Here is a 15824-nt window from a genome sequence, read left to right as displayed (position 1 = left end):
CAGGATGAGGAAGTTAAAGCAGCTTTACCTGGGTGTGATATTATAGAGAAAACTAAGGAAGGTTTCCTTCCCTTCAGCACACACAGTACTATGTGGCTGTAGAGCTGGTCAAGTCAATTTTGGCAACAGATCTGCGGTAAAACAAAGCTGAGATTTAATTATTTAATTATTTGAGTTTTTTGTCAAAAATGCCTGTTATGTTTGTGGGCAGAAGCAATAAAGGTTTACAAAAGCTTCCAAAAGCTTCCATCAGGAGTAATTGCCAGTAATGTTTTGTGGAGGGCAGTTTTGGAACTCAGTTTCTGGGCCCCTTGCTTTCACATGGAGGAAGGGCAGTTTGTAAGGGGAGAATGTTAAATTTGAAGTCAATTACATATTTGTAAATCAGGTTGAGCAGGAAAAGTTTAGGGAAAGGATCCAGCACCCATAGAGTGGACTGGCCTGGAGGAGAGTGACAGAAGGAAAGGGAAGGCAAGACTAAGGGTATCTGCTGCCTCAGGAGTCCCTGGCGATTTTGGTCAGGATGAGGACTGCCACCCCTTCTCTTTTTGCATGTGGCCCCATATGCAGCCAGGGACCACCCTCGGACACATGACAGGTGCTATGTGCCAAGTGTGCCAGCCACAAAGCCACGTATCTCCAGGGTTATCTGCCAGGCAACTGGGACCATCCTACTGACCCCATTTCAGGGCTCTGCAGACACAGTGTTCAGGAGAACATCCCTGGGCATTAAGAGTCATGAAACCAATGCCCAAAGTCAGCCCTTTGGTTTGCTGTACATTTGTTTCCTTCAAAAACAAGTGGGCCACAGGCAAATGCCCTCTTGCCTGATGGATAATGCAAGCGCTTAGAGCTGGACTCTGGGTATGAAGAGGGACCCTGAATACTTGGTTGGGTATGCAGATATTCATGCATGAGATGGCAAAGTCAGGAGCAGTCCCCATCACTCTTGGCTGAAGTGGCAGAAGCAAATGTCTGCATGGGAGAAGGAGATTTTGGCAGACACAGTCCTGTTTGGCTCAACTCATCCATCTCTTCCACAATATTCTCAGTGATTCCAGGAGTGGATTTTTCTGTTCAGAAACAAAAAAGAAAGGAGTAATCCGTCAAGTGCCCCTTGACCTGCCCTGTGAGTCTGAGAGAAGAAGAAAAAAAGAAAGACACTGAGGTGCTCAAACATGTCCAGAGAATGGAACAGAGCTGGAGAAGGCTCTGAAGCACAAGTTTGATGATGAGCGGCTGAGGGAGCTGGAGGTGCTCAGCCTGGAGTAAAGGAGACTCAGGGGGGACCTTCTGGCTCTGCACAACTCCCTGACAGGAGGGGACAGCCAGGGAGGTCAGGCTCTGCTCCCAGGGAACAGGGACAGGACAAGGGGAAACGGCCTCAAGTTGTGCCTGGGGACATTTAGGTTGGATATTGGGAAACCTTCACAGAGAGGGTTGTAAAGCACTGGCACAGGCTGCCCAGAGCAGTGGGGAAGTCCCTATCTCTGCGGGGTTTAGAAGACCTGTGGATGTGGTACTTGAGGACATAGGTTAGAGCAGGCAGTGGTGAGTTTATGGTTGATTTGACGATCTTAAATATCTTTTCCAACCTGAAGGATTTCATGTTCTGTGAATCTATGATTCTATGAAGCAGTGGGGCTTTCCTGGTTGTAGCTCTGATTAACACCAACACCATGGGGACTGAACTGTCCCTCCTGCTCTCAGCACCATCATGGCCATTTTCAGAGACCCCACCCAGAAGCGTGGTGTCCAACCCAGCTAAAGGCCTTCAGTTATGCTACTGTCAAACCACCTCAAGAACTAAGTTATTCTCCTCTGGGTGGTTTGGTTTTTTTTTTTCCCCTTAAAACAAAAAACTTCCCTTAAAAGATAATTGTACAAATTGGCACAGTTTGCTCCAGAGTTTGGCAAAAAGAGCAAGTTCATTCTTCTGAATGAACACCACTAATGTGACTGACACGCACACAGAGAAGGACAATTCTGCCCCCAAACCTGTAAGCAAAGTTATTATGAGTGATATGTTTTAAATAAGCAAATATTAGAATTAGAGATTTCTGTATAAGAAAGGAGTGAACTCTAACAGCACACAACTGTTGGCACTCAAACCCAGCTAAACACACACTGTCTTCCTGCAGCTGCATCAGAGCTACCTGCAGACACGTCCAAGTCTTCAAGAGCTGGATCTCACCCTCTTGCCCTGAAAGAACAGATCCAGGAACCCGCTCACTTGGACCTGTAATGCCTGATGAGGCTTTCCTAATTCCAGCTGAATGATGAATGCAAATACCTCAAAATGCAGATGTCATTTTCTAATCAATTCAACTCAGCAGCCACAGTGTATCTGGAAAAAAAGATGAATTTGGAAAGGAAATGGGTAAAATGATCCTACAAATTTCCTCAGGGGTTCAGAGTTTATCAATGGTAAGACTGACTACACTGATCCCACAGGTCCTGGAGTATTTGATGCTTTGTTACTTGGGATAACAAAGTAAATCACAACACAGCGTCCATGAAGCAGCATCAAATTTTAAATATTAAGAAAAAAGCTAAATTTAGAGAGAGAGAAACTAAGAACTTTTCAAAAATCATAATAAAGAACCCTTTCTGTGGTCATAGGGGGAAATTAAAAAAAACCCTCTGACTTGATTTAATTCAGATGAAAACTTGTCACAGTGGGCAGGATGGTAGGACTGCCGCAACCTTCCCCGGGAAGCGTCACGAAAAGGATGTCCAGGTGGCACAGACATGTCCACTGCCGCTTGAGTGATTTCAGCTCAGTTGTGAGGTGACACGGAAGAACGGGGCAGAGCCTTTCACTTGGAGTTCCTGGGCAGCCTTTATTCCATGGGCAAAGAACCTAGACGTGATACAGAGGCAAAAGAATCCCAGAGAGAGGGGAACAGGGGTTTATATAGGGATGGTAGGGGGTGGGGTTGAACACCTGAGCCAATTGGCTGAGGGATTCAGGGGAGAACCAATCGACTGAGGGATTAAGGAAAGAACCAATCAACAGGGGGATGAGGGGAGGAGCAAAGGGGAAGGGCCAACGGGGTACAGAAAATTTACATAACTGTTGCAAAGCGTCTTGGGGGTAACACATTTTCTCATCTTAACCACGAGGGCTGTCTACCAGGACTTCTCCCTTAGGGGGGATCACAACAAACCCGAACCTAAGGGGTGGTTTTTCTCCAGAGCAGAGTGTTCCCATCACTGTCAGGCTTAACAGCCTTCACAACTATCACTTGTAGTCCAATGCTGTGTGAAATCCTTGCTGGCACTACCTTTTGTGCACTCTGCTGTTGGCAGCTTCTTGCTGAGCCCTTTCTTCGATCAGTTTGGGTGTGCTTGCTGTTCTTTCCCTGCCCACCACAGGATCCAGCTCAGAAAATCTCATGTCTTCGGTAGGAAAAATCTAAATGCAGTGCACAATCCACATTGTCTCACATGTCCTTTATTCATCCCACCTGTACCTGACCTGGTAAATGAGGATGAGTAAGGGAGGAGAGCTGAGCTGAAGCAAGATCCAAGCAGTGGGAGTCAGTGTGCAGGTCCAAGGGCTGAAGTTTGCTTTGGTCCTTCTCAGCAACTGCAGGTAGCATTGACAGCACAGCATCCTGCAGTCTGTCCACTGAGCTACACTCCCGAGCTACTCACCAGGAACTGGACATGAATGACTTTGGAGCTCTCATGCTAGGGTTGCATGTTAATGTTGTTTTTGGTTGGCTTGTTTTGATTATACAGAATGGGCTGAGTTCAGACTGCAGGTGAGAGGAGGGGATTCTCTTCCTCTACTCTGCCCTCGTGAGACCCTACCTGCAGAGCTGCCTTCAGCTCTGGGGTCCTCAGCACAAGAAGGATATGCCCCATTTTAAACAGGTCCAGAGGAGACCATGGAGACACTTCAAGGGCTGGAACCTCTCTGTTCTGGAGCCAGAGGGACAGCTGGGGTTTTTCAGCCTGGGGAAGAGAAAGGTCCAGGAGGACCTTAGAGCCCCTCCCAGTGCCTAAAGGAGGGATATAAAAGGGAGACAGGGCAACTTTTTACATGGGCAAATAGTGATAGGACAAAGGGAATGTTTTAAAACTAAGCCAGGAAAGATTTAGTTTGGGTATTAGGAGGAAATTCCTCCCTGTGAAGGTGGTGAGGCCCCAGCACAGGTTCCCCGCAGAAGCTGTAGTTGCCTCATCTCTGGAAGCGTTCCAACTGGATGGGGCTTGGAGCAACCACGTCCCATGTGGCAGGACCCTACTGGGTCATGGAACGAGATGAGCTTTAAGGTCCTTTCCAACCCAAACCTTTCTGTGTTCTGTGATTCTATGCCCTGGCACTGGTGCTGCAAAAAGGTGATAGCATTTTGGGTCACAGACAAGGCTTTCCTGTGAGCAGGTACCCTTAGGGATCACTCCTTGTATGCCTGTGAAATGACCCCTTTTGAACTCAGAGAAGCTCCTGGAGCTCACCAGGAGCTTCTCATGTGAGCTGGTGCAAAGATTTGTGTTTCTTACTGGAATGGTCAGTCTGAGCAGCTGTACAGGACCTGACCCTTGAGCTGCAAAACTCCTGTTCTGCATGCAGACCTCCCTGAAGGCAACACTTGCTGGAGATCTGCTATGTGGGCTCTTTGTTAAGCACTGCCTTCCCTCCAGAGGGGTATTTGAACTTCATCACCCATCTAAGGGCTTTAAATGAACCAAACAGACCATATGAGCCACCCCAGGAAAAGGCTGCCTCATCTGGGCTTCACTCTCACCCTCCAGCATCCAAACCCTGATGTTCCTCTCACCAGGCCCAACTGGTGAGAGGAAAAAACCAAATTAATGGAAAAATACAGAACAGATGGGAAAATCATATCCAGTTAGCTCCCAGACTGCACTTTCGGGTGCCTTCCTTCTGGCAAAGGTGTGCTATGACATTAACTTGACCTCTCTGCTTAAAAGACTGCCAAGGGCTCCTGCTTTCAGCTGGGGTATCTGAACTGGTTATACTGGCACAGTCCTGCATTCCTGCAGGGGCCTGACTCAACACTGGCCATGTCAGGCAGTCCATACCCTGCAGCAGCCTGCCTTTGGGAGCAGGATTTAAGTCCTGGCTCCTGCTCAGAGCCAGGTGCTCCATGAATGGCCCCTCAGAGAGGGCAGGCAGCAGCAGCAGCAGCATGAGGGCATTGCTTGGACAGAGACAGGTTTCAAACAGGTTTCAGACGGGTTTTCCAAGATTTTTCCAAAAAAGAGCTGTGGGTTTCCTGGGAACACCATTCAGTGGAGATACCCACAGCTTGAGACCAGAAGCTGAACAGGAGCAGAGAGGAAGGGAGCCAGGGAGATGCTCCAAGGGCTGGAGTCCCTCTGCTCTGGAGACAGGCTGGGAGAGCTGGGGGTGTTCAGCCTGGGGAAAAGAAGGCTCCTGGGAGATTTCAGAGTCTCTTCCAATGCCTTAAAGGGGCTCCAAGAGAGCTGGAGAGGGATTTTCAACAAGGGCCTGGAGTGACAGGACAAGGCGAAATGGCTTTAAGCTGAAAAAGGGTGAATAGAGATTGGGTATTAGGAAGAAATTCTTGGTTGTGAGGATGGTGAGGCCCTGGCACAGGTTGCTCAGAGAAGCTGTGGCTGCCCCTGGATCCCTGGAAGTGTCCAAGGCCAGGGTAGATGGGGCTTGGAGCAACCAAGTGTAAGGGTAATTTGCTCCATCCTTCCTCAGACTTACTCCAAGAGATCCACACACTGCACTTGAATGCTCCACCAGCAGCTGAGCCAAGACAGAACTGTCCTGGGGGGAACCAGGCCCAGCACTGCTGGTGGGCCAGGGAGGGGATTGTCATGCTCTGCTCTGCATTGGGGTGGCCTCACCTCAATTGCACCTGTGTGCAATATAAAAAAGGCATTAAACCATTGGAGAGCATCCAAAAGAAGCCATGAGGATGGGGAAGGGTCTGAAGAGGGTGTATGAGGAGCAGCTGAGGGCACTTGGTGTGTTGAGTGTGGATGAGACTGAGAGGATACCTCCTTGAGCTCTTCAACATCCTCCCAAAGGGCAGCACAGGGGCAGCTCAGGGTTTGGATATCGAAGTGTCTAAGTTTCAACACAGGAATTCTCCTCCCATGTATGTCTTGCATTAGACAAATTAAAGGTTTAGGCTCATCTCTTAAAAGCACTTGCAGGCTGTTCACTGTTGAGGACTGTCACCCCTGAGCTGCACATCTGCACTCACAACTCTTCAACTGGCAATGCCATGGCTTGTTGGAGAGGTGCAGGCTAGAGGCCAGCTAATGGAAGGGAGTTGGTAGATGGTTAATTAACTGAGATCATTGTAGGCATTTAATTTTGCTCCTGCCTTCATTGCTTCAAACCACACCTCTCTTCCAGGGCACCTACATTAAATGTCTGCAGTTAGGTAGTGTGAATATGCTTGAGGCCACTCCTGCCCACTGTAAGAGATTGGCAGGGATACAGCTCCAGATCTCGTAATACTTGGAGCAGAGTACAGAGAACACAGTAATCAAAAATTCCTCACAGTTAAACAGATCCCTATTTGTCAAGGGCTGGGATGCTTGTCAATGTGGAGCAGAGTCTTGGAGGACAAACTGCTGACATGAGAACTAGCAGGGCACACTGGTGGGCATGACCAGCCGTGAGGATGAAACCAGGCTGATTTTGCTTATAGTAGGGGGTCACTTGCTTGTTTATGGTCATTTTCTCCTGCTGCTCTTAACTTGACTAGCCTTTTGGAGGTCTCTAAAGCACACAACAAACAAAGTCCTATTTAACAATCAGAGTCAAAGACAGGAGCAATGAAATGATTCCCAGGTTTGACATGGCAGATATGACACAGATGCTCTGACCTTCCTAACCCCAGCTGGGAAAGAACAAATAGGTGCCATGACTGGTGGCACCATAAACAGGTGGCAAAACTTTTGGTGACGGCTCAGCACTAGCTCAGTTGCAGGGGATGTGCACCCACACTTCCCGATTCAAAGAACCAGGAAAGGAAACAAGAGCTGGCAAGACTCTTCCAATGAACACTTATTTATTATTTCCCCTAAAATAACATCAGCTATTTCCACTCTTTTCCCCAAAGAACCAACCATCTTTTTGGGTAGATAAGTTCTCTTTCTCTTCCTTCACTTTGACTCACCCAGCTCTATGAGCATGTGCCACATGATTAAAAACACCTCATCACAAAGCCCCACAGTGATACCAAATGGGCAACATATGCAATTAATAACTCAGCTCATTAATAACTTGGAGGTTGAAACTTATTTCCACAATGTCCTTGAACAAATAAAATCCAGGGGCATAGCTCTTGGAGCCTTTTGAGAGCGAAAGTCCACAGAGGGTTGTAAATATGCATCCTTTGCCATTATAATATTTCTACTAATTTGTGATTTTATACCCTTCCTTTTATCTCCCTTAACCTGAATCTTACATTCACTCTGAAATGGGAAATCAATTCAACAAGCCTAAAAATATAAATCTGTATAGGATGACAAAATTGACTTATTATTATTCTCTGAATATTCTTTTATCAACTCCTGAAAGCAAGTCCACAAAAACCTCCCACCTGCTGCCTAACAAAGCACGAACGATCAAGTGCTCCTCTCCAACCTGTATCAGTCCTTCTCTCTGAATGCATGAGGTGGATCCATGCACACATCACTGAGTGCTGGCTCACATTGCAGACTGTAGGGACAAGCTAGGTCCTTACAGAGCTTCTGGATCACATGAAGATTGTGAGACAATTAACTGTTCAGCCAACCGGAAGCTAAGTCTTGCAAGTAAAAGAAATCCTAATCTTCTGGACTACAAATATAGCTGTTACTTAAGTGTCACCAGCTGCTGAGTTAGGAAAGAGATTTGAGGAAAAGGAAATTCTGTAAATAAATGCTTGTTACTGATGAAAGGCTCCAAACCTTTTGAGCCTCTGATCATTTTGCTGGAAGGCTCTAGGTTTTCTCACCAGCAAGAAAAAGAGGGCAGAAATGTCTCCTGATGTTAAAAGAGACATTTAGAAGCTCATTCTGCTTAGAATGTGTCTGATTAAAAGTCAGGGTTGAGGTACAAACATGAAACTTTGTTTTCCAGATAGACATCCTGTTATCTGCCTTAATTACTTCTCTGAGGTTAATGTGTGCTAAAGTTAAAGAGAGTGGAAAGCATCTAGGTAATATACAGAGATGGAGGACCTGAAGAGAAGCAGAGACTTCAAAAGCAACTGTTTTGTTTTTCCTGCACAAATGCTCAGTATGTTAGAGGACATCCAGTATCCAGACAGAGATACTAAAAACCTCATGTAGCCCTGGGCAAAAATGCTTTAGCTGACTGGGCATTGACCTAGGGGGCTCAGCTAGCTGATGTCATCCTTGCCACCTCATTCCCCTCAGCGGCTTTACAAGAGACAACATGGGATGGAGCTGTGTCAGGGGAGGGTTAGGTTGGATATCAAGAAAAGGTTTTTCCCTCAGAGGGTGCTGAGCACCGCCCAGGCTCCTCAGGAAATGGTTCCAGCCCCAAGGTCACCAGAGCTCCAGGAGTGTTTGGACAATGCTCTCAGACATGCACAGGGTAGGATTGTTGGGATGTCTGTGCAGGGCCAGGACCTGGACTTGATGATCCCTGTGGGTCCCTTCCAGCTCAAGATATTCCATTCTATACACAGATCAGAGGCACTCTGAAATACTCACGTGGCAGACAGATGATCTTTCCAGTAAGCAAATGATACCTTTCAGGCAGAGAAGCTGCACAGGTGTAATGACAGATATTCTCTCTCTACAAACCTCTCTGCTTTGCAACACAACAGCTGCAACACAGACCTCCCAGAGCAGTTCAATGACAGGGCTTGAGAGGATTAGAGAAACATGCTAACAGTATTACCTCGGGCGATGTCGTTTAAGGTGTCTCACTGCACCATGAGATCCACAGAGATTTAATCACATGACTGTCTTAGTCATCCAGGTAGTTTTCAGGGTCTATGATGGGCTGAAGAAGCAGACTGAACCAGGTGAGGGACTGAAAGTGTAGAGGCTCTTGCAGCATAAAGAAAACCACAGAAAATCCACCAGGAATGCACTGCAGAAAGTTTGCTACTCTTCTCAGACCTGGAGAAGTGAGAAGGCCCAGTACTACATAACAGAAATCAACCTTGTGCAGGTAAATAATCTTTTTTTTCCTCACAACTCTGTCAACTCTGCTGTACTCACATGAATCTGCGCTGATACTGACACATCACCATGAGGATTTCCATGGGTACAACTCACAGAAGGTGTGGCTGCCCCATTCCTGAAAGTGTTCAAAACCATGTTGGATGGGGTTGAGAGCAACCTGGTTCAGTGGAAGGTGTGCCTGCCCATGGCAGGGGTTTGGAACCAGATGGGCTTTAAGGTCCCTTTCAACCCTAACTATTCTGTGACTCTATATTTGGGTTAAGGACAGGACTAGAGATTGCTGACGATGAAGCACTTTCAGCAGAGGCTGACCCATGTCAAACTCTGCACACACAATTACAGGCCCATCAGAGTTGGGCAAGCCACCATCAACTTACCCAGTGGGTATCTCACAGCCCCTGATGACAGACACCCCAGGCAGGCTTCTTCCAATTCTTGCTGGGACAGAACACAGACCCTTTGGAAATGACTCCTTACTCCCCTCAGCTGGGGCACTGCACAGACCTCCTGCTCCTGTAGGGCTCAAAGCTGGCACTGTGGGTTTTCTAAATCCATGGCTGCGTAAAGGGCTTCCACCTTTTGCCTTGTTGCAGCGGGCACATGTGCTCTGCCACCCATAGCACGTCCTGCAGACTGGCTGGCAATCTATTTTTCCAGCATGTGGGAGGCCCACGCCTCTCTGCCATCTGCCACCATTCATTTCTTGTTGTTTCTGAAGCAACCTGAAAAATATCTCTGATTAAATTTAATGAAGCAGGAAACCCTTTGAGTACATTTATTTCCCAAATAATCTCCTCACTGCTCTATCACACTTGCTGCATGTGACAGACACCCATCTTATCCCTCCTGCATTTCTGAATCCATTCATTTGCTCCTGTTTTGGCTCTGAGGAGTGGACTGCCCAGTTTCTGTAAGAACAGGGAGGAAGTGGGAAATGGTGGGGAATGTAGAAAGGATTTTTAGAACACAAAGTATAGCAACAAATAGGAATTCTTAAGAAAGTATGGATTCCACCCTACTAGGCAAAAGCTTAGATGAGTGCACTGAATGACAAAAAAATCTCTCACTCCTTCTAAACATATTTTTGAGACAGAAGAGCTTCTTCCAGTGGAAAACAGGATAATTGAAGGTGTCTAAATTGATAGCTGATCAATTATGACCAACATGCACTGAGTAATTCCAATGTTCCCTAAGAAATCTGCAACTAGTACTGCCTCTTGCCAATACTAGTTACAGTACTCTGCATTTTCACAGATATTGCCCCTGAATATCCTTGCTCCAGCATGGTGGCGTTTTCTCTCTCCATCCATCACTGCATTGCTCCTTCCTGCACAGCAGTGCCAGCAGAGCTGCAGCCTGCTGCAGAACTGGGCAGGAAAAGGAAGCAGAGATCCTGGTGTGGCTAGATGAGAAGACTGGCTTTTGCTGCAACCCATCCTGCCTCTGCTGGACAATGATTTCACGTTCCAAGTTCTTAACTTGGCCCATCCCAACAACCCACCACTCTCAAACAGAAATCAAATTCTCAGAAGAAGGAAGAGAATGCTCTCCCTTCCTTGAACAAAAGCATCAATGTCCTTGACTTAGGAGAGATTCAAAAGCCTTTGGACATACTGACACATTCTGACATACCCAGACTACGCATTCTGACTTGGCTGTATCTCCCTCATGCCGTTCACCCAACTAACAACACTCAAACACAGCTCACAAAACTAGCTGAACTCTTGGCCTTTGCCTGAGCACCAACACCTACCCTCCCAAGAGTTTTGGCACTAACACTATTCCAAGCAAAGCCGAAGCTCCCCATTTCAGCATCTCCCTGCTGAGGAAAGGCTGAGGGAGCTGGGGCTGTTCAGCACTGAGAGGAGACACAGCTGAGAGGGGCCTTCATCCCTGCCTGTCCCTGTCTGCAGTGAGGGCTCTGAGCAGGGACCAGGCTCTGCTCTGGGGGCCCAGCAATGGCACAAGAGGCAAAGGCAGAAACTGATGCACAGGAAGTTTCACCTGAATATGAGGAAGAACTTTCCTGTGTACTGGAACAGGTTACCCAGAGAGGGGGTGAGCTCTCCCTCACTGGAGATATTCCAGGACCATCTGGACACAATCCTGTGTCATGTGCTCTGGGATGACCCTGCTTGAGCAGGGAGGTGGGACCAGATGAGCCAATGTGGTCCCTTCCATTGTGAACTGTACTGTGATTTGTGTATGAAAACAGCGTACTTCCTTTTTCTAAGCAAGTGAACGTTCCCTGAAGCTAGCTAGCACTAGGTTAATCACAACATCTTTTCTTCCTAGTCTGTATTCTGACAACATCTTTAACATTAGCAGAAAAATAAGCTAACACTGTTATTTTGCAACATTATCCATTTCCATAATGAAAAATCATTGCTGGCATAAAGTGACACAGCCTTGTGGAGCTGCCATAGAAACTGTTATCTCAAGGGCAAAATCTAAAGTATTTCAATGAGGCTAATGATACAAATATAAAGACCCACACTGTTTCAGCCTCTTAAAAAGGGCCTTGGCCAAGGCAAAGAGAATTTTGCAGGTTCCCAATAGTGCCTTTCATGTTTACAGAGTACACTGTGCATGACCATTGTGCACAGAAGAAAAATTCCAGAAGTATTTCCCATGGCTCAATACCATGCAGTGGCCTCCAGATAAACGTCTGCAGAGCTCCTGTACCCTACTGGGCCAGACCCTTAGCTGGGAAAACTGGCAAAACACTGCTGTAGGAGGGGAAAGCGGGAGATTTGTAACAGCTGAAGAGCTGCACAATAATTTCTTGAAGTAAGAAATGATGCCTGTCTCTATGGGAAGCAGTAATTTACATAATAGCTACACACATGCATAGATGCTAATGCCAACGTTTACATCTTTCACGTGTAACATATACACCATACGAGTCACAGAGTTCTCTCTGGAAGACTGCATAATGTTGAAATAAACAGTGCAAAAATAGGAATACATTATTTTCAAAATAACAAGATTTCCTCCCACCTCTTCCCCCTCCAAGTTCATGGACTATGCATGCCATCAGGATTCACGATATCAGCCAGGATTCCCCACCTTAGCCAGAAGCTCTACCTTGGGTTGAGTCTGACAGTCATTCTAAGTCTCCTACCTGAACTTTTGTGCAGCCTGACAGATGTTGAGGGTTTCCTACCTCCTTTCCTGAGTGTTCCATAGTTTCTGACACAACATCAGCACTTGTGATGGCGGGACTTCTGATCATGGTGGCCATCCCTTTTTCTGGCTTCTGTGTCAAAGAAGACATGATTTAGCTTCTCCAGATACTTATCCAGCTCTTCCTGGGTATACTCCAGTTGTTTGCCAGCATTACTGGGGGAAAAAGAAGAGGATGGCAGGAACAGTTTGTTTTCCCTCTCCTTCCTGGCCTCTTCCATATGTGGGTTTTGTTTCATTAGAACAAGCACAATGATAATCAAGATCAGTCAGAGATACACAACCCAGACTTATTCCATTTTGAAGGTGAGAGAAAAGGAGCTGGTCGTGCCTGTTGATGTAGTCACAGGGAAGTCAAACGGACCAAATGTTGCCAGTGGTCAGCACTCCCCAGCTGCCAGCCTGCACAGGAGGACTGGTACCAGAAATCAAACCACTGGGGATGTCACAACTGGATTTTCTAAAGCAGCATGTCTTACAAACCTTCCACAGTTCTCAAGATGAAAGCAGCAGAAACAGTAAGGAGCAGAAAAAATTTAGGCAGCAGAAAGATACAAGATAATCTGTCACAACTCTGTATGGTCTTAAAATAGCAGCACCTCTCTTATTTGTTATGGAGCTGCAGGTCAAATGATCCTTACTCTTTAACCTTCCGTTAGAATGTTCCAGTTGATGTCTTTCCTGAAGAGGTAAGTTCTTCCTCTTTCTAATTCAAAGAGAAGTTAGGATTTTCCTCCTTAAATGAAGATAATGTGTTATCCTTTAGGAGTGATTAGATGCTAAGTTCACAGTCTCAGCATTTAAAAAATCGAAGTGAGACAAGTTAATATCAGTCACCTGAAACACAGGATCAGTAGGACCAATTTGTTGGCCTCTTTCTTGGGAGAGGAAGTCCCCACAAAGTGGCTAGAAGTGGCTGCTGGGACTCTGGAAGTAATTCCAGCTGTACTCTGTAAGGGTCCCTTGGAGATTCTTTGTGGGCTGTTCCTCAGTGACTCTGCCCCCTGATTACTCAGAGATGGGCAGCCCAAGGACCAATAAATGCATTTCGACTGACCAAGCTCAGGAGAAGGGGCTGGACAAATGTCTGATTAGTGCCCAGTGTCCAGGGTAACAGCCAAAATGCCAGCAGGGACATGGGCCTGTGAGAGGGCAGGCAGGCCATCCCCTGAAGGCAGAGTCTCCATCTGAAGGCTGGGTCTGTCTGGAATGGGATTGAATTTCCCAACCTTTGCTCAGGGGATCTGTTTACGGAGGAGAGTGCCAAGCCTAAAAGGAGCAGAGATCACACCCAGATTTCTGCCGCCACTGTGTGCAAACATTCTTGGCCTCACTCTGCCACAGAAATAACCCTAAATTCACTTTGTTCCCAAAAGTGAGACATTTTCCCTGCTTTGCTACAGTAGAGCAGTGTCCCTGTAACCCCTTATTCTCTTTAGAAGCTGATCCTCGGCTTTTAGTTTTCTAAGACTGATGCTGTGAAGCAGGTTTTGCTCTAGAAGCACTGTGGTACTTCCCATCCCCTTTTGCCTTGTCTTTTAATTCATTCCTGAGCTCACAGCTGTGCTGGACACTCCTGTAAGCAGTTTGCTGTCTACAAGCCTGGGCCTGGCACTGCTGCTCTACGTTTCGGTGGGCAGTCAGCAAAGAGATACAATAGCCCCAGTCCAGTCACCCTGGTGGCACTGAACTCAAATGCCAGGCATAAAGCCGAGGAGAGGATGGAGAATGAAAGCAAGTCATTGCTTTCAGAAACAGGCAGGTCAGAACTGAGCTCAACTTTTTAACAAAACTGAGATACAATTCCATAAAGCAAGAACAGTGGATCAGAGATGTCCAGGTAGATCAGAATATCTCCCTTCTCCCTCACTGCTGTACATCATTAATGCCTTGGGGCATAGATCAAATCTCCAGCCACAGGTATTAAAGTCACTAGTAGAGCAAAGCCCTGATCCAAACCTGATACTGCTGTAATAAAAGACATCACTGAAACCCTAACCATCACAGAAACCCTAAAGAAAGAAATGCTAAAAGGGGAAAAGACAGCGTTTAAAAAACATCATTAAGGCTACACTGTGGCCCCTCTAAAGGTGAAAGGATGGATGGAGCAGCCATGGCATTTCCTAACTTCTAACACCACAGCTTGTTTCCTTTCAAACAAATACTATACAGCAAAGCTTAAAAATGAAGTACAGACTGATGTAGTTTCAGACACCTCTTCAAGATCCAATCACTAATGAAATAACTTGGGCACATCTGTCAAAAACTCAGGAGTCATCATCTTGACTATAAAAACAGGGACTAAACAGAAAAAGTCAAAATGCTTTGTCCAAGATCCCATGGCTGACTCATGGAACCGACCCGACTCAGGGACACGAGGTATCACACTGATCAACGTCTGCCTTCCCACACACACAAATATAAGTCCTCCAGTAATGAAGCACAGAAAAAGGATCTGACTTTGGAGGTCAGCATTATTCAGACCTCTGGAAAATCATAGGAGTTGTTCTCATATTAGAATGGATTTTTCTCTAACCCCTTTGAAGATAACTGCTGGATCAGGTTACACCAAATGTCCACCTCACGGGTATCTTTAGTGTACTTGTGAATGCCTAATGAACAGCATGAACATGAGGTAATTATGTAAGAATGCTTTCCAGAATACTTCTGCAGCAAAGATTTTTATAATATTTTAGCAGATCTAGCTTTACCTGAGACATGACAAGGAAAAAAATAACTGTTTCCCAGACATCTCCTGCATAATCAGCCAGGGAAGCAAACAGCTGTAGCTCCAAGGTCATGCAGACGATGCTCTTGGATCTTAGTAAATGGAACGAAAACACAAAAAGTGTGACAAGGACACAGCTTTTGTATGTTTAATGTAAAATCCTGGGGAAAAAAAAAACCAAAACAAAAACCGTCTAAGGTTGTTCTATACATTCAAAGTAACAGCTGTGCTCTTTGCCAAATAAAATGTGCTGACCTTGATTTCCAGTTTTCACCTATTGACTTCCAAAAGACGAATTAATTTCTCCATGTTTCTCCTCATCATATATGTTACTGAGGTTCAGTTTCTCCTATGCCCAGACAGCAATTCTTTAAAATATTCTTTTAAAATATTTAAAATTTAGAAGAAGAAAAAAAAGTCTTGCCGATGCAACTGCCTGCATCAGAGCTTAGTAATAAAATCAATTTTTTAGAGTCACGATCAGGTTTTTAGTCTTCCACAGCCAATGTTCTTCACCATCTCTCAGCACTCTCTGAATTCTGCCTACACCCCCATTTCTCTTTTCACACAGGCTGACTGGACTATAAAAGGGAGGAAAGAACTGCTCCCTAGGGATACCTGATACCATGTAGCCTTTCACAGCACTTCTCTTCCTTCAGCATTTTTTAGGCTTGGTGGGATGATTTTTTGCATGAACTTACACAGATGGGTTCAGTGGCTCAAGCAGTATTGACTGGAGACACAC

General features: G+C 46.0%; 1 long non-coding RNA gene across 1 annotated transcript; it reads right to left on the bottom strand.

The window, feature by feature from the left end:
- Positions 1–839: 839 nt before the first annotated feature.
- On the bottom strand, positions 840–2313 carry LOC136297822 (uncharacterized). Its single transcript, XR_010723233.1, has 3 exons — positions 2294–2313; positions 2157–2203; positions 840–1073 (listed from the first exon to the last, which is right to left on the bottom strand). It is a non-coding gene; the product is annotated as an uncharacterized lncRNA (long non-coding RNA).
- Between the last annotated feature and the right edge of the window lie 13511 nt (positions 2314–15824).

This window comes from Chamaea fasciata, unplaced genomic scaffold, assembly GCF_029207755.1.
Source record: "Chamaea fasciata isolate MVZ Bird 193981 ecotype frontalis unplaced genomic scaffold, bChaFas1.0.hap1 SCAF_16, whole genome shotgun sequence".
NCBI classification, from domain to species: domain Eukaryota; kingdom Metazoa; phylum Chordata; class Aves; order Passeriformes; family Sylviidae; genus Chamaea; species Chamaea fasciata.
This window is presented reverse-complemented; position numbering and strand designations above follow the sequence as displayed.